Genomic DNA, 20,908 nt, shown 5'->3' with positions numbered 1-20,908 from the left:
CTTCAGTGTCATGCTGTGGAGCACAGAGAGGAAATGGGTGGGAATGGTAAGTATCCTTGAAAACAAAGGACGGTTCTGCACAATAAATAATAGTAAAATATGTGTGGTAGCTGGACACCAAGACGACCACCAAAGAGTTCTTCTTCATGTTATTCACTCATTCACCTGGTATTTTCCCTTTTTGCATCGTATCAGAGGGGCTTTGTGAGCTCAATAAAATACGACAGAAGGGACGCACAAGAGATGGTATCGGGCCCCTGAGAGGAACCCTGTAAAAACACTGGATTTCTTTCTCTCCCTTCCCTTAACACCCTCATGGTTTTCTCTGGAAGAAGCTACATGCTGAGGAGTATCAGGGATTCTCAGGAGCCACTTGAAATTGGAAGAATAATTCAATGGATTCCTCTCTAACATTTTCAAAGGAGCATGGAATTTAGGACACTTTGACTTTATAATTACAGCCTCCATAACTGTGAGAGAATAATGATATGTTCCTCTAAGGAATCTAGTTTATAGTACTTTGTAATGGCAGTCCTAGCAAATTAAAATAAAACAAGTTCCCAGTTTATGAATCTTCAAGTACAAACTTTCAGTTAGGAATGGACCTCGCATTAGGTAGATGGAAACAAATTGTGGAAGTAGCTCACATGTCTAGAGCTCACATGTAGTTACCATTTTAAGGTAACTACAAAAGGAAAAATAGTTTACTAATAGCTGTGCTGCAACTCCAAGTAAAGAAATCGATGGTTTACAGTGACTTTGTGTGCTTTTTAAAGCTTTGTATTATATGTTTGTGTTAGGCCATGAATACCATAAACTTTCTCCCAGAATGGAACCTACTGGTAATTTGGGAACTTACGGTAGGTGATAATGAGAACTATATAAATGATACATATCTGTCTGTAGTTAGGGAGTCCGGGGGTGGAAGAGTGCTATTTTATGCAGAGCAAGAAACATCTTCAGTCTTGATGAAATGCTGAGTGAATTTATTTTTTCTTCTTAATAATGCTGGGCTTTAGACATTCCACTCCATATGAACCCCCTTTTCTTCCATCATTGTTGGGGACAGTTTGAGAAGGGAACAAAAGTAGGTCTTTTATCTACTGTCTAAACTTCTAATCATCTCAGTTATACACAGTGCAAAATAAAATGTAAATGAGCAGTAAAGTCTGTACCACTTAAAAATAGTTACCACTAAATTCAAATATTTTATATCTGAAGCGATTCACGCTGGCAAGGTGAAAGCATGTTAGTTTAACAAATTTTGTGACTTTGTTTGTAACATTTTAAAAGTGCTAAAGAGTATAGCCAGTGCCTGTATAAAGCAGACCTACTGAAACGAGAAAATTTGCCATTTACGTAAGGGCCACGTTAAAGTAGGTGTCCCATTTGGTGCCTATACAAATGATTCTGTATACACAGGGAGAGGCTGAGAACAACTATAAATTAAAAAGCATATTATTTTGAAAATTGATGAACTAATTCCTTCAGTTTTCTCTTCACTCTTTCATTCACAAATGTCTGGCAAATTTCTTATCCATGCTATTGGAATTGTGGATCCCTATAATACACAGTTTATGGTGACAGGCTTATTGGACCAGAGAAGTGAATGCATATGATACTATAATATGTGTTTTATTTTTGTTTAGTTTTAAATGACATGAGAAATGTAAAGAAAGTAGTCAGTGCAGACTACCTTTTTCCAGGAAGTTGTCACAGGGTACTGGTGTTTGACCTGGACATCTGGGGATATGCCTCTAAAAATGGTTGCATATATAAATCAGGGGAAAAATATGAAAGGACAGAGATTGCAAAAATTTTTGTCTAATTGAATAGTACAGTGGTATGGTTTACGTCTAACACTGGCCCCCAACGTCCCACATGTTTGGAGGGGATTGTATCAGGGAAGTGCTGAATGTACTGTTGAGCTGTGGAACCTGGTTGGAGGTTCTATCAGTGAAGGATGACTGGAAGGGTACGTTGTTTTACTTACCTTCTTCCTTTTCTCTCTGCTTCCTTGCTCCCATGGGTTGTATACCTTTTCTCTGTGATGTCCCTCTGACATCTTGTTCTTGCCTTGGACCCTGCCTACTATGGATTGAAACTATAATCCAAAACAATCCTGTCCTTGTTTATGTGGTGGATATGGACTATTGAATCTCAGCAATGGGAAAGTAGCTAAGACAAATAGTTATTCTCAATCCCATCTGTACACTTAAATGTTCAGGGGGTTATTTAAAATAATTGTATGCTAAAGTCCTACTTATGTCCCATTGAACCAGGACATCTACAGATAGGGCCTGATATGATTATCTTTTATATACATCATTTGAATGTGAAGCCAGCCCTAAGTAACATTACCTGAAAGATACTCTGCATTGGAAAACTGATGGAAGTTGATGGTAGAAAACTAAGTTGATGGTAGATGATTAACAACCTAGTGTGACATAGTAAGGCATCCTGACATGATGTAGACCATAATAAATCTAGATTATCAAGAAAATTACTTATGTTAATAATTGTAATTGGATTATAAATAATTTGATATAATTCTAATTTCATTATATAAAATATAAAAATATTTGCATAAAATTGGTAAAACTCAGTTATTCAAAACAGTATCCCTTATGTTAAATTTCTTATATTTTTTTGGAATATTTTTTCAAACCAGCATCTATGGATATATGTTGCTCTTTGGTTTATGTTTTGGAGTATGAGAATGATAGTGGTTTATCACCTGTGGCAATGATTACAAAAAATATTAAAGCACTTAGTACATGTGGATTACTTGCTGCAGATAAATATTACATGATTATCTGCACTTAGTGCCATTGAAATCTAGTAAAACTACTTTAATTATTGGGCTAATATAAAGGGAAAAGACAGAGCTGTACAGACACTAATTGAAGGACAAATGGTAGCAAAAGCAGCGTAATACAGAGAAGCTGGCTTTGTGTCACAAAAGGACACAAACGGTGAAAAATTAAAGTGTCACACAGTCAGGCATGGGTTTATCCACTTGGAACCTGTGGAATTTGTACTACTAGCAGTACAGTGAAGAATGAGTGTTAGAACTGATGTCTCAGTTATGCTAACTCAAGCTCCATTTTAATCTTATATTTTCTTATTTACTTTGTCTTTATGTTCTTTAAAATCTGTGAGTACACCAGCTTTATTTGCACATTTAAAAATAACATTGACACTTTGTAAAAAATGAGTAATTCCACAATAACTTTTCAGGAAAGAAAATTACACTTAAATAGAATTTACTTCTATTTTAAAAGATAAACACATTTATTGAAAATATGGCTTTGGAGGTAGAAAAGTTGAACAAAGGTAATACAAAGGGTGAAACAGAAGATTTTGAATATTAATTTAGTTCCATGAATTCTGTAAAATTTGTAAAACACTTAAGTTCTGTGATTCTTGGGGCTTGGTCTGCATAATGGGATGAAGATTGCAGTTCTCTTGGGTATAGCTGGGATTTTGTGAATATTAAAGGAGATCACTTACATGAAAGAGGCCACAAATTAGTAGATGTTGGATATATATTACTCTATTACCAGTTTGTAAATTCTTCAGAATTACTGTATTTGCAGCAAACCTCTCTCTCTGTGTGCATGTGGGTGTACATATGTGTAATGTGGTATAGCAAAATGGTATGCTAAGAAAGGCTCTGAAAGCCTTAACGCACTTGCCTTTGTAATCTACAGCCTATGAGCCTCCTGACAATAACAGGCAGAAGAAATGAGAGACGTAGTGATTGATTGGGGAATGCTCTAGCAAGAGGGTCCTGAGCTGGGGCCGAAGCCTGCACATAGCTTTGGTCTTTATAACTTTCCATTACGTACTCTTCCTTTGGAACCGCTGAAACAAGATTTGATTTATTTTTGATGGATCTTCTCCACATCAAAACTCTATTGCTTTCCAAGCTGTTTCTCCAGCAACACCTGAAGTGATTTTTATCACTGCCATAAAAACATTAAATGATTTCAGGTGCCACAGACCTTTCTCAGCTTCTGCTGTTTGATAAGGGAAGTCAGTTGTTAAAAAATGTTTTTCTGCTGCTTTAACTTTTGACATGCCCCCAGAAAAATCTATATTCAGTACCCAGCAGGGTGTCTGCTGCTTTATAAATGTAGGGAAATATTGACATATTGAGATTTGTGAGGTATAACAAAGGGCATTTAAGCAAAATTGTGTAACATGTTGTAATGTTGCTATTTGTTTGTTGGTGTTATTTATTTGGGTTGGGTTTACTTGAATGCAAGGGGTTTTAGAAGGTGGGGCCTGTTGGAAAGAAGATTATGAGGTATGCTACAAGCTCTTTTCCAGATTAGAGAACTACAGCCTATTGTATCAGGGCATTCTCACTCTGGCAAGTACAAGTAAACCAGTAAATATTCCACTTAGCTATAATTTTAATAACTCCTGGCATGGATAATTCAATGTCATTATGAAGTACATGTGTCTCCCCATAACATTACTCCCTCAACTTTTAGGGAGTAATGGTACAAATCTGCACCCAAAGTGTGCATTTACAGAAAACTAACTACATCAAAACTACAAAGGAATGGATGGCGCCACCTGTAGCCTTACTACGTGATCAGATTTAAAACACTGAGAGCTACTATGCTAAGCGTCTGTCTAAAATGGATTGTCGTATGTTAAAAGAAATTCTCTCGGAAGATAGAATGTCTATTTTTCACACTAGCACACAAATGCTAGTGTGAAGTCTACAGGTTTTCATGAATAATAACATTATTTCAATAATTTCAAAAAGGCTTTTTTTTTTTGGTTTTTCTCCGGTACCGGGAACCGAACTCACGACCTTGTGCTTGCCAGGCAGGCACTTTTGCTGCTGAGCTAAATCCCCAGCCCCTAAGCTAAACCCCCAGCCCCTGAGCTAAATCCCCAGCCCCAAGGCTTTTGATCTTTAATGAGGTCCACATGTTTAATTAAGCCTGGCTTTTTAATTGCTGGATATTTCTTTAGTTTCTAAATCCATATTCTTTGAACAAATGATGTATATAATAGTTAGATTTGACATTAATTATAATCAGTCTAGTTAAATATGCAGATATTGAAAAATTCAGATTAATCCACATGCAGTTCTGGTACTCCTTTAAAAAATAATACTAGATATATAATTAAAACATCAAAATTCATATATATATATATATATATATATACACACATACCCAGAATGTATAATGCAGAGCCATTATACTGCGCTGTTTGAAAATTAAGCAACAATGACAAACCAAAATTTGCTAAACTTGAAGAAATAAGCAATTGTAATCACCATTAATTCTATGAATTTTAAGCATATTTTTTCAACAAAAGATGAAAATTATTGACCAAAAAATGTCCTGGACTATGACTTAATGTTTTATTACTTACCTCTGACTAGCTCCTCAGAGTCTATGAACTTGTCAAATAGGATGGATGTCTCAATTTTTTTTTTTAATTTTAAAGAGAGTAGTAAAAGAAAAAAGAATAAGAACAATAGCAGCTCACGAACCTTACAAACAAACAAAACAAAGCAAGCACATTCAAAGTGCTACAGGGTTTCAAAATAAAATAATAGGAATTAACAGTGGTTGTTATATTACGTGTTGCTATCTTCAACTATGTTTCTCAGATTACCAGATGTAAGAATGGAAGATTGTTCAAACCATTAAAGTGAATAAAAAATAATTATTAGATAAAACATTAGAGATAATACAGAGTTTCACTAGACTAAATGGGAGGAATTCACCAATGGTTGTTCCATTGTATATTGCTGTCTTCAAATCAGTTGCTCAGATTACCAGATACGGTTGCAAAATTGGTCAGAATATAAAAAATATTAAGCATTAATTGTTCCTTTTAATATACCATCAGACATCAGCAGTACAGTTATCCCAGATATATATATATATATATATCCTTCCTTCTTTCTTTTTTCTTCTTTCCCTCATCCCAGTCTTTCCCTCCTTTGAGCAATTTCTTTCCCTTTCCTATCATCTATTGTATATTTTGAGTGTTACTTATTCTTTCAAGTTCCTACACAAGGGAGACAATATGATATTTACACATGTGGGTCCAGTTTATAAATATCATCAAAAAAAGGAAGATTCAATAGTTGCCTTTTGCAGAAGAGAAAACTGAGACATCGGAGAAGATTGAGACCTCTGAGAAGACTGAGACATCCGATGTCTCAATTTTCTCTCCTGCAAAAGGCAACTGTTGAGTCTTCCTTTTTTAATGGTGATATTTATAAACACTAAATTAATTTAAAATATAAATCACTAGTGCTTTTTATACATTTTACAGAATATGGTAATACAAAAATATCTGTAATTATTTAATACACTAGTGTTAAATATATGCACAAGATATAGTATGTATCTATATATGATTTGCTATAAAATATTTTTTATTATATCTAAAATAATTATTTTAGTTTCTTCTAATTTAAATAGCACAGGCTTACTTTTTCCTGCTCCTGTCTTCCAAACACAAAGTAATAACAAAGAAATAATTCAATACACAATCAAAGATATGGGTCAGGTGGAAAGAGGGTAGACTGCCTAGGCACAACATTCGAGATGCACTAAGTACCTAATTCTTGAAGACTGCTTCTTTAAAAACTTTGTTGTTTGTTCAGATTTGCCTTTTTATGAATTCAACTTGGCAGTGCTGCATTTTAAGTTGTAGGTTCTATTTTGTACAATGCAATTAAAATCTCTTCTATGTAACCTCAGAATTGAGCAGAAGTATAATTTTAACATAATTTAATTATATTTGAAATATAGAAATTCCTTGAAATCTACAAATAAATTCCCAGAACTGAGTGAGGTCAGCATGATCATAGAACAAATGATCAGCATGTAAAATCTATTACATTTCTATACACTGGGAAATTAAATTAAAGTTATATCTTCTACAAATGCTCCAAAGGAAGGAGATCTTATAATCTTAAAAAGATATATCCAATGGGACTGGGGATTTAGGTCAGCAGCACAGTGCCTGTCTGGCAAGTGCGATGTCATGAGTTCGATTCCCGGTACCAGAAACAAACCAAAAATAAAAATTTAAAAAAAAACCCCAGATATGTTCAAGATATGTAATCTGAAATATATATATATATATATATATATATGTGTGTGTGTGTCAAAAGATTTAAGTAAACAGAATGATACATAATATTCATCAAGTGGAAGATTTAAAATTTTAAAAATTTCACTGTTGCCCAATTGATCAAATCCTATCCGAATTTTAACAAGGTTTTCATGTAGACCTAAATGTTATTATAAATTTTTCATGGAAATGCCGAGGTTCTATTTCATTTACAATGTAAATTGGAGAAACTTTTAATGCCTATATATTTTACTATGAATAACAACTTTAAAGATAACAATATGCAATGCAATAACTATTGTTATTCTCCTATTGTTTTGTTATGAAATTTTGTTTTACCTTTTTTCCATAAAATAAAAACCAAACTTAAAAGCAATTAACTACAGACATTATTCAATTCCATATTAATGCTTACTTCAGCTACATAGTAATTGAGATGGTACAGTTTTGGTGGAATGTAGGACTGGTTAGCAAAACACAATAGGAAATCCAGACATAGACCCAACTGAATATATAAAACTAATTTTTGCCAAAGATGGAAAAAACTCAATGGAGGAAGGATAGTCTTTTAAACCAATGTTGTTAGAACAATCTGATATCCTCAGCAAAAATCAAACAAACCCAGAAAACAGAATGTCAAATCTAGATGTCATACATTACACAAAAATTAAAATTAACTCAGAATAGATCATGGAAATAAATTTGAAGTTTAAAGCTATAAATTTTTAGAGGAAAAGCATGGGAAAATACTGACAATGTAGAATTAAGTAGTTTTTAGATTTTATGTGACACTCCAGGAATGATCAATAATAACAGCTGCTGATAAATTGACATAATCAAATATAAAATTTTGTTTTATGAAGCCATGTTATGAGGATTAAGAGACAAGGCATACACTGGGGAAAAATAATTTGAAGAACTAATTGCGAACAAAAGACTAGTACTAGCATATATAAAGAATAGTCGGAATTCAGCAAATAAGTATCTGAATAGAAAATAGATGAGAGACATGAGCAGATATTCCCAAAAAGAGGATATATAATATTAAATAGCATAGAAATGGTGATCAAATTCATTACCCAAGATGGAAATGAACATATATATTCACAATGAGGCATCATTACTATTTTTTCAGGATGGCTAATATAATAGTTAAAATAATAGCAAAAGGTCATAAATATTGGCAAAAGAGAAACTGGATTACTCATATATTCCTGTTAGGAATAGAAAATGATATGGCCACTACAGAAAATACTTTCACAATTTCTCAGAAACATAAACATGCAATTATCATGCAAATCAGTTACTGTAGTCCTGATCTTTTTTCTTAGAGGAATAAAACCTTATGTTTACTAAAACTCTACAGACATGGTCATAACAGCACTACTTGTAATAGTGTAGATAAGAAAAAAAATTAATTCCTTTCAATGGGTGAAAGGCTGAACAAATTCTGTTGTATTTAAATATCAAATATCACTTAGCAATCAAATGAATATATTAATCAGTAGCATATAATAACTATAATACATCTTCAGAGAATTTTGCTGAGTGTGAAAAGCCAGTCCCAAAAGCTTCCTTCAATAGCCAGTCCCAAAAGCTTCCTTCAATATAATTCAACATATACAGCATTCCTTACAATGGCAACATTATAGAAATATTTGTCAGGGTATTTTATGCCTCTCCAGAGAATTAGAACAAATAGGGTGTGTGTATGTGTATGAGTGTTTTGGAAGATACTGACTTCCATGAGTATGGATCTGCCATGACTAAAATCTGCAGACTGGCCAGGTGTGGTGATGCTTGCCTATAATCCCAGAATTTGGGAGGCTGAGGATTGCTGAGAGTTCAAAGCCAACATGGATTACATAGTGAGTCCAGGCCAGCCTGAGCTAGATAGCGAGACCTTGTCTCAAAAAACAATCAAATCAAGTGAAATCAAATCTGCAGATACATCTGGTAAGCTGAAAAACTAGTAAGAGTCAATGCTGTGGTTCAATTTTTCATATCCAATGACTACCTGGCTGAATTTTCTTTGCTTAGAAAACATCAAATTTTTTATTCTATTGGGACCTTCAGTTGATTGGATGAGGCTTTCCCACATTAAGGATAGTAATCTGCTTTACTCGAAGTCTACTATTTTAAGTGGTAATCTTACTCAAAACACTCACGGAAACATTCAGGTTGATGACTGAACACGTACCTAGGCACCATGTCTTACATGAGCTGACATATGAAATTTGCCGTCATACAGGAATAAACACTTGAGCATGAGTGGAAGTATTATATGTGCCTGGGAAAGTGTGTGTAAGGATAAAAGGGCAGTACAAGAACTTTGCACAGGTCAAACTGCACTGTATCTTGATATGTAAACCTGCATAGGTGATACAATTTTTGAGAAGTAAATACATATGCAAATACAAAAGAAAACAAAGGAAACTTATGAAATCTGAAGAAGATCTGTGGGTTGAATCATTGTCAATAGTCTGGTTGTGATATTATGTTCTGGTTTTTCAAATTATCACGGAGGGAGCCTGAGCAAAGACTATAAAGGGTCTATATATTATTTCTTTAAAATATATGTGAATTCATAATTACCTCAAAATCAAAAGTTTCATTAAAAAGTTGAAAATCATTAATATATTCCAAAAAATGACTTTTGCTCTTATTTTAATGCTATCAGAATTTAGGATGTATTTTTTTCCTTGAAATTTACTTTAACCTGTCTGTGGCTAAAAATACACAGTATCTGAAATTTAAAATAATTACCCACAAAGTTCTTTACAGTGGCACATTCTTTATATGTGATCTTTGAACTACCGATTTATCTCTATTGCTCCAAGTCTGTTCCTCAGCTCTGAAAATCCACAGATTGAAATAGTTTGATATTTATTTTTAACATTCGAAATCTCTGTTGTATATATTTGAAGAATATCTTTTCTTTTAAAAAATTGGACGCAGATCCAAAATTTTTTTTCAGTTCTTTTAGTGATAAGGTTCTTTACTATGATTCATGTTAATTAGTTTTCCTTATTGCTAAAAATGAGACTTGCTGAATATCAAATTAAAAGCTATATGAACAAACTCATATGATCTATAAGGCATGGAAGAAGAATCTCGAGAGGCCAGAAAAGTGAAGGGAACATAAGGTGACCAACTAAAAATTTATTGCACATGCGGGCATGTGCGTATGTCTTCCAGTTGTTGCTCTCAAATCCTCAACTCCAAAAGCTAAGCAGCATAAACAGAATCTAAGTAGCTGTGATGTTTTCCTTCAACTCTTTTGGAGGAATTCCTTGGTGTGTTCATCACTTTCTGGTTAGTGACATATAATACACAACAGCTGCATTTAAAAAAGGAGAGGTTTATTTTGGTTCATAGTTTCAGAAGTTATAGTTTGTGGTTGGCAGGCTCAAACACAGAAACTGCACGATAGAAGGGCCTCCGGAAGAGAAAACCTGCTCACTTCACGACAGTCGGAAAGCAGGATAAGGAGGACCCCGGAAGGAGAAATACATTTCCGGTTCAAATCTTCAGTGACCCACCTCTAACCAGGCCCCACCTCTTATCCGAACCTTCAGCTGCTGAACTCATTAGAGGATGCACCCACTGCTGACCACAGTACCCTATGATTGTCACCTTTCTAAAGCCACTCTCTGAAATATGCCACATTTGAGGGACATCCTGGGTCTAAATCACAACATTCCACTCTTGTCCCAAAAAGACTTAAATATTTATGTTCATCTCATAATGCAAACACACTTAGACTATTTCTAATAGTCACTCAACTTCTAATAGATTCAACAGTGCTGAAATGTCCAAGTTTCCTTTGAGACACAAGGAAAATTCTCAGCTGTGAATCTCTGGAAAAATTAGGGGATGGAAATGAATTTCACGAAACCAAGATTAGAAACCCACAAAACAAATATTAATTCCTATTCATTACTTCTATGTCCAGCACCCAGGGCAATTTGTGGCAAGACATGGGATCTAAAGGGTTTTGTCAGCTCTACCCCTACAGCATCACCAGTTGCAGCTGCCATGGCCCCTTTCTTGGGAGTGCATTTGCTTATTGCCTAGGGCTTTTCTCAGCTGTTCCAGATTCCTAGCTTCTCCAAATTGCTGGCATCTCCACTACACTTTTGGCTTCACTCTCACAGCCTCATGCTTGCTCTTTCAGGGCCAAATTGTCTAGCTTCCAAGGCCTTCTCCTGAAATCTGCAAGGAAGCTTCCTCAAACTCACAATTACATTCTACCTGGCTCTAAAACCTGCACCACATGGATTGTGTCAAGGCTTGCTGCCAGTGTGAGCAATAGCCTGACCCCTTTCACCTTACATGCAGAGACCTCTGAGTGCCTGGATGGCTGAGTTCTGGAGAATTTTTTCCCAGTTGGTTGTGAATGAGCTGAGCTTTCTGGGGTTCTCTTCTGAAAGCAGAGTCTTTTACTTTTGCGGTTTTGAACCTCCATATGCTGGGGACTTACTAAAATGTATCCAAGGCATTTTTACTGTTGTTCTCATACAAAGTGCTTGGCTTCTTTTTAATGCTAATATTTTTCAGCAATCAAGCTTTCCTGACTCCCAACTTTATAGGTCTTCCCTTTCTGGCTTCTAGCAAAGTTTTAAAATTGTTCAACTCTGGTTTTTGGTTCTAATTTTCATGGTAGCTATGGATAAAATTAGCCAGCGGTAACTATGCCACAGTCTGAACTTTGGGCCTATTTGAAATTTTCTCATCATATTAATTAGTCCATCTCTCCTTAATCTTGGTCTCCTGCAAAGTCTCAGGACATAGGTAAAATGAAGATAAATTTTCTGCTAGAGAATAACACACACTATCTTGAGTGCAAATGCCAGCAGAGTCCTTGTTCCCAACAGAAATCTTCTGAACCTGCTCTCTACGGTCTACATCTCTATCATCATTTTAATCCTCTGACCAGAATCTCCCACAAAGCTCGGCTTATAGCAGTCTAGGTCTTCTCTAGTTGACAGCTCCAAACCTTTCCAAACCTCTCCTACAAAGTATTTCCAATTACTTCTAAACTACATGACAAAGTGTATGCACAAAATGATCCTATTTCTGGTACCAAAATTCGTCCTATTCACTTTACTGTCGCTAAGACACAATACGCTATACCTGCAATTTAAAGGAGGAGAAGTTTATTTTGACAAACAGTTTTAGAAGGTTCAGTTGATAGTTAACAGGCTCAAACATAGAAACTGCATGGGGGAAAGATCTGTCACAGTGGAAACCTGCTCACATCATGGTGGCCGGAGAAAACATCGTAAATGGAGGAGCAGTGGAAGAGATACCGTTCCAGGTCATTCCCTAGTGACCCACCTCTAATTTACCAGCACATTGGGCTGCTAAATTCATGAATCCACTGATGAGCATAGCATCCCATGATCAAATAATTGTCCAGAAATCCCGCCCCTGAATACAGATAGCTTTCAGTAGACATCTTTGTCGAAAACATAACGTGGAAATTAGTGTGGAAGTATTAGTGATATTCATTTTGTGAGTGCATTTGTGACAAAATACCTGAAAATTGAAGCATTCACATATGAGTGCCTATAAAAAATAAGGTGAGACAGAATAAAATAACAATTGCTATAAACAATAACACAATTCAGACTCTAATACCGTGCTAGTGCTGAAAGTACTTTAGTGTGCTTGCATGTAGCTTCTGAGAGTCTGGAAATTAGTTGTAGAAAAATGTTTTCTATTTATGTATGCAGTCACTGCACAGTTCTATTCCATCTTCCATTTGGTTGTACTCTTATTTTCTACAAAAATATTGTCAACTTTTTTAAACATCTGGTACTATTAAAATATCTATAAGAGGTTTACAAATGGAGACATACTTTCTATATCAATGAAAAATGATCCATAACATAGAAAGAAAAATTTTACTATATAAACTTCCAATGAATATCTGAGGAAGAATGATTAAGTTTTGTAAAATAAGAGTTAAGGGATATTCATTAATTCATTGCTACTTAATTGAAACTCTCAGGGGCTGGGGATTTAGCTCAGCGGCAAAAGCGCCTGCCTGGCAAGCGCAAGGTCGTGAGTTCAGTTCCCGGTACCAGAGAAAAAACAAAAAACAAACAAAAAAAAGAAACTCTCACCCTATACACTATATTCTTTCACTGACCATTTGAATAAAATATTTCAACATAGTAAAGTAATAATTTTATATCATGAATAAAGGTTAATACTACAACTAATTCAGAATTCTAAAAATGTTAAAAGAAAGATCACAAGAAAATTTAAATTGATATCAACGTGCTCATTAACGTTAAATGCCTTCCAAATATCAATGATAGTTTCAGAATTTTGAGGAATATTTTTGTCAACAAAAATTCTATGCCAGCCCTAATTGTCTTTATTGTTTTCTTGATCAGAGTGAAAAAAATACATATATACATAAAGATTAATAAATAAAGATGTTCTATAGAAAGAGCTAATCTATATGCCGTTTGTAAAAATAAAATTCTGGGGCTGGGGATTTAGCTCAGAGGCGAAGCGCCTGCCTGGCAAGTGCAAGGTCGTGAGTTCAGTTCCCGGTACCGGAAAAAAACCAAAAAAAAAAAAAAAAAAAAAAAAAAAAAATTCTATTCTAGTTATTACTGTGCAATAATTATCAAATTAACAGGGCTCAGAATAGTGGCCAGGATTTGGAGGTTTCACATGTGGCTGCAGTCAAGTGTAAGCAGGGTTTCAGCTATGGAAGTGGGTGAACTTCCAGTTGGGTATCCAAGGCAGATCACTCAGAAGGCTGTCCCTCTACACCACACGGCAGCTCTGAGCTCTCCTGAACTTTCAGTAAGGTCCCCCACACAAGGCATCAACACATGGCTTCTTCTGGCAGCCTGATATCTCAGTTGCCATGGAAATCTTTCCCAAAAAGAGGGTAAAGTGGAAGCAACAAAATTCTAATAGGTTAAAGTAGAAGCAACTTAAGTTTACATGACCTAATGTCATAAATAACCTAGGTCTCCTTTGTCTATAGTCTGTGGAATCCAGAAATTATCAAAGCTATCCTAGGTTCAGGAGAAAATAAATTAGGATCTTATTTATCTATATTTGAAATGCTAAATAACATGTAGTCATTTTCATTCTGACGGTCCTGAAATTATTCAGATTAATTTTAAGGGATGATTAAATCTCAACCATTCATATGCATTAATTAAAACAAAGCACCCATTAAAAACAAAAAATGGGGAGCTAAAAAGAAAATTAGGCCAATAATCATTGACGATTTAGGCAAAAGCAATCATGTCAACAACATTCTCAATGTCTGCAGAGGTTGCCTGAGGGAGGTAGTATCCAATAGTCTCAGTTTATTTCATTTTTAAAATAAGTAGTAAAATAACTCTTTATATCCAAAATCTGTGGAAAAAAAAATATATAAATATTACTAGAAATGTTATGTGAAAATATTTTCATTAGTTAACTCACAGAGCATAAATGGCTTGACTATAAGAAATAACTGACAAAATAGAACTTTTCTTAATTAAATCTAAGAAAAAAAGTAAAATATATGGGTGCATTAAAACAAGCAGTTTTAATAACAAATGTGGAATAATGTTTTTGAAATTCTATAGAATACAACGTTAAATCATATGCCAGCTAATTTGAATAAAATACTGAGAAAATTTTAAGGTTGAGGAAAATTCCCAAATATAAAGCAAAGTAACAATGAAAAAAATACACTTAGAAAAAGAAAATCTACTATCACAATCAAAATTAACTCTAAATAAATAATTATCCTTGGAGATTAGCTGGACAATTACATGAGTGTCTTCATTTCTTTCAGTGGACTTAAAATTTCACACTACATAAATTGTTCTAGAGCAAAAATATACCCAAAACTCCCACATCACATTATGAAACTCATCAGTGTACTGAATCTTGATACAACTTGAGGATAAAATATTGATCAGACACACACACACACACATATTCAAGAAAATAATGAAAATCAAATCTAGTAGAAAAGAGCACCACTGGCAGATGTGTGGATTGATTTGGCAAATGTAATATGAACCTAAAGGATGTTGTTCTTTCAATGCATTTTCCCCACTTCTGGGCCTTTGATTTAAGGAGTTGTTATTAAATGAAGACATATTTTACCTGTTTAGAGTAATAACAATGAATCATTGACTAAATACTGCATAGTATAATTTCAATATTTTCATAACGAACATATTTTGATTAGAAATATTGGAAAAAATAGGCAAATTATATATTAGCAAATGTCTAATTTTTCAAATTAGAAAAAGTATTAACTATTTTAATGATTTTCAGTTTCAATTATAATAGCTTTTTATTCAAAGGGGATTAATAAGAGAAAACTAGAATTATCTCCTAATTATAATAAATATTATAGAGTATTTTGGTACTCCTGGAAATATATGCTAAAATAAATTACTATTTCTCAGAGATAAAGCAGCTGACTACTTGTACAATACTTTAGCTATCTTCAGAAAAAATAAACAGGTATGATACTATTTTTCAAATAATCCTTGAATTTTCAAATTATAATGTATACTCGTTCTCATATTTAATCACTAGAAAGGGACTTAATCTTATTCACAAAACACTTTATTCGCATACCGTTTGAGTACATTGCTCTGTACTATAGCTATTTGTGAATGTATCTCACTATGCATTCTGACTCATAGAAGTCACACAGCCTATTACACTGTCATTGTCTCTTAAAACAACGTAGAGAATACTTGGCATTGGGCAAGTGCTTGATAAGTATGTATCAAATAAATAAATGCTGACTTTATCAAGTCCTTGTCAGGATCTTTAATCTTATTTTATATTTTAATTCCAATTTTCTAAAGTCTTTAATTTCATTAAAAAAGCTATTAGAATTTGTGAGAATTGGAATGGGTCACACAATGTGTGAATAGCCATAAATTGATACTTCTGCTTTTTTCTTCCTTTTTTGTTTCCTTTCTTTTTTATTGAAGTAAAAGTAATGTAACATAAAATTCACATTCTGAAAGTGTATGATTCAGTGGCTTTTGGTACATTGATGGTGCCATCAGTTCTATTCTTGCTATTCTGGATTCAGCAGAGTTGGAATGCAGCATACTCCATTTCTCATGCTCCCATTTATGTTCTGCCAATATAAGTCAGTTTCAAGAAGTTAAAATTATAGAGAGGGCAAAAACACATCTTTTCCAGTAATTCTCTGTGTCAGCATCTGTTTTGCTAGGAATGGACTACCAAGCCTGGCATCAGGAGACTTAGGCTTAGGAATCTGATGGTAGTTTGGAACGGGCTGTTAGGGTAAGGTGCATGTAACCATTCGCTGGATGTTGGTGATTCTGACAGAAACACTGAGTTTTATTCACGACATGGAATCTTGTTCTGAATGTTACCTGAGGGCATACATCAATAAGTAAGAACTGATATGTCAAGAAATAGGCAATAGTATAAAAAATTACTGCTGATCCACACATACTTGGTTAGTACAACATTTGGATTTATGTCCATCAATGAACTGAGCAAAGAGTAACCTAGCCGATCTATGCATTTGTGACAGTTACAAGCTGCCTTCTTCAGATCAGTGGGTCTTTCTCCTTATGCTGACCACTACTAACTCAAAGCTAGTATGTCTGAAGGAACATACCAGCAAGGAACATCATTTCTCTCATCTTCCCATGGAATCTGGAGCTGCCTCACATTTGGCCTGCTGACTGTGCCTTTATAAATAAAATGGGTTAGTATCTTCCAGAAATAATGAAGGAAGAGTAATAGGGGTGGAGGGCATGCTGGGTTTTTATGTTCAAGTTAGTACATGGGGCTTGGCAGTAAAACAGCGATACACTGTTATGAGGAGCTCAATAGACTTCCTTCCAAAAACACACATAATATTTATACGTACTGTTGATGAATAAAAACAAGAGGCATCATGCTGGATAAAATACACACCCACCATATTTTTTTAATGAAAATATGTGCTCTAGCATAATGGTGCATCTCAGTAGCTGCGCTGGGGGACACAGGAAGAAATCATGGTGCTCACTCACTTGGGATGTGAACAGTGAGGTCTGCACATGAGTGTCAAAGTATAAGGGGGTTTTACCCATGTTATGAACCATATTACATTTTTGTGTATTTATAATTTTATTATATACTTTTATTTTTCTTGTAGAATCAGCCCAATTCAGTACCATGTCACATGAAAATCCGCTTTTACAGCTTTTGAAGGAGGTTGAAAGTGAGTCATTAGGTGATTCAGCTACCGATGATGACTTGGACCATGCAAGTCAAAGAAGTGAGCAAGAAGTGATAGACAGAGAAGCACAGAATGAAGACTTTGATGCAGTAATTAAATAAACATTTGACTAGCCAACATGCTACAGAATTGTCACATATACCTGAATGATACAATGCTCGAACTAGGTCAGAAAATGTTACTAGATTTTTGTCAGGAGTGAAACCTATCAGATGGAATGTAAATACTGAGATTCAATGTTGGAAATTGTTTGTAATAGGCTATATGCTAAAGGTGTTTTTAAATACACTAATAATGAAATGCAGGAAAACATTCTACATGTATCAGTAGTAATACTCAAAAATATACTTATTATGACATCTCACTATCTGAACTAAAAGCTTTCATGGCAGGACTGTATTAGTCTAATTGTCATAATCTTAAGATTTATGGAGAAGTGACATATGGCATTGAGATTTTTAGAGCAATTATGACACTGAAGATATTTGGTTGCTTTCAAAATTGCCTATGTTTTGAAGACAGAAAGACTCACCAAGAAGGAAAAAAGAAAAAAAAAATCTGACAATTCCACTGCTATTCACTCATTTTTGAAAGCTTTGTTTTAAATTGTCAAGCAATTTATACATCACCTGGAAACATGATATCTGACAAACAATTTGCATCATTTCATGGTTGTTGAAGGTTTGGGTAATATATGTCAAATAAAACTTCCAAATATGATATAAGAATATATGCCTTTTTAGATGCATAGATATTTTACACCTTGACTTTAGAAATTTTTCCAGAACTCAGCCACCAGGTTTTTTTGTATGTGTTGTAATAAACTGTATGACATTGTGAGCAGACTTGTTGCACCTATTTCAAAAGGTAACCCAAATGTCTCATTCAACAGTTGGTTCAGGAGTTACCCACTGATGTGATATTTGCTAAAAAATACCGGTTGATCAACACAGGAATTATGTGCAAGAGTAAAGTGGAGGTTCCTGAAAAGGATGCTCTAAGTTTACAATAGAGAAATGTGTAGTACATATTTTCCACATAGAAATGTGTACTACTTTCTATGTAGTACAGCCACATAGAAAGTTCAAAGCTAGCCCTGACTACATAGCAACGCTCTGTCTCAAAACACCAAACAAAAATAAGATTGATAATAAATCTTCAACACAGATGAAACCAGAAATCACCACAGTGTACATCAAAATAAAAGACAGTAGATGTTGACAAGTTATGCAGCAACTATGATATCACTTAAAATACAAAGCACTGGACAATGGCTGTGTTTTACTGGATCCTAAACATGTCATGTATAAATAGTTACATAGTTTATAAAGAAAATAATAAGCTTAAACCATCAAGAAAAAAATTTTTCTTAGAGTATTGGGACTGGAATTGATAAATGATCAATTACAACAGAGGACAAACAATATGTTTATGCCCAAAGAACTCTTCAAAAGGATTCTGGAGTGGACTGGTGAACAGACAAGAGAAACAACACAAAAACCTCTTAAGAAAATAGGAAGAACAGGCCGGGGATATAGCTCAGCAGCACAGGACCTGCCTGGCAAGAGTGAGGTCTTGAGGTTAGTTTCCCATACCAAAAAAAGAAAATAGGAAGACCAGCAAATGTCAAGTATGTCCTACCAAAGAAGACCGGAAAGCAAAACACCTGTGCGTTCAGTGTAAGTGGTACTTGTGAATGAAACACGCTATTCTCATGTGGGAAAACTGCCTTAGGTATGGTAAGTGAAGTAAAGACTATTTCTGTGGTAGAGTTTTGTTTGTACTCTCATTGTAGTACTCATAGAAACTTATATCTCTTGTTATTTTTTAGATTTATTGAGCAAACAGGAGAAGTAGAAAATGTTGATATTTATTCTAAGTACTCATTATATATTTGATGTTTTATTTTACAGAAATTTCATTTTCCTAATAACTGCACACTGTACATTATAACAGAAATATTAGGAAGCTTCTGACCAGAAAGGAAGGCAAGACAGATGACAAATATGACCTACCCAACAGGAAAGGAAAGCAAAGCACAAGCCCTCAGCGTAAGGGAGACAGGTATATGTGTGAAGACTGCCTTAGGAGTGATCACTGATTCTGTGGTAGAGTTTTGTTTATCTTTTCATTGTAGTACTCATAAGAATTTATTTCTGCTGGTACTTTAGATCTTGTAAGCAGGCAAACAATTGATGTTGAAATGTTGATGTTTATTCTATACACACATTATGTATTACAAATTTAATATTTTATTTTATTCACAGGCTATTTTCTTGTTCAGTACACAATGTTTAATATAAACCTTATAAAATTAAAATTAATAATTCATCAATAGTGTTACTCCTAAAAAATAAACATGGGTGTTACATACCCCACAAAGTTCCCTTTCTAAAAATTTATCATGATACCTCTAGGGTTTTTAAAAGCGCTCTCAAAGACGACATGCTCAAAAAGTTTCACACAAATGTTTCTGCAACATTTCTTAAGGAGAACGTGCTTATCATTGAACAATATTAGGCAAAATATTCCTTAAAACAAGCTGACTGCTGACTGCTGTATGAATAAAAAAGATGTGTGCAAAATCTAAGCCGAATCAGCATGCTCTCAAGAGGAAAATGAATACATTCATTGTTTTAGATTCCAAGTTGAAACAAAAATTTAAGAAATTAACATTAGTTCATTTTGGCTGTGCTATCAAAGATCACATTTCTAATTAAGTATCCAAGACTGAATTTTTTTTACCCCAACCAAAATGATGCGTTGCTGCAGACTGAGGTAGAGATATGAGAAGTCATTGTCTTGTGTTAAGCCAGATAGTGTAGATTTGAAACTATGTAAAACAATTATGTTCTATTCATTATTTCTTTTGTTTGGAAATCATTTTTGTTAAAAATCACTCAGTCTAGCATGTAATGAGATTATTTTATAAGTAAATATTTTTCAACTCTTTGGTTTTAATTTCTAATGTGAACAATGTCCATAGGAATGGTTCACATGAATAGCATCTCTTCATCATCCTTAAATATTGTTCCTGGCACATAATGAATGACTGATAATTTTTTTTTGCTTAATTTTTCTTAAGAAAGTTATCAGTAGATTATAAAATTAACATTTCCCATAAAGTTTCTCTTGGTTTAATTTGTGTAGTTGCTTTCGAGACAACACTACTTATGAATTGCTGAGCAGTGGAGCTAGCATCTTTCTTTGCACAGGTGGAATGAATTGAGTAGCCAGTGTTTTCTTAGTGAAAGGTAAAATGTATAGTAAGTTTCATGTGGCCACCAGGCGTGGGTAATGTGTAAACTAGGAATTACAAGTTCCCAGCAGAACTGGGGCTTACCTTTACTGAGGGTAGCACCTGTGTGCTTCCATTTTCTTCTGTTTAAACATAACATTCAGGTCATTTTTAAATTGCATTTGCAGAAATTATTTCCCATCCCAAGTTCTTTCCCTTTTTCTTTTTCCAGTCTCTCTCTCTCTCTCTCTCTCTCTCTCTCTCTCTCTCTCTCTCTCTCTCTC

The sequence above is a fragment of the Chinchilla lanigera genome, unplaced genomic scaffold, assembly GCF_000276665.1.
Source record: "Chinchilla lanigera isolate Chin_1 unplaced genomic scaffold, ChiLan1.0 scaffold00057, whole genome shotgun sequence".
NCBI lineage: Eukaryota > Metazoa > Chordata > Mammalia > Rodentia > Chinchillidae > Chinchilla > Chinchilla lanigera.
Note: the sequence above shows the minus strand (reverse complement) of the source record.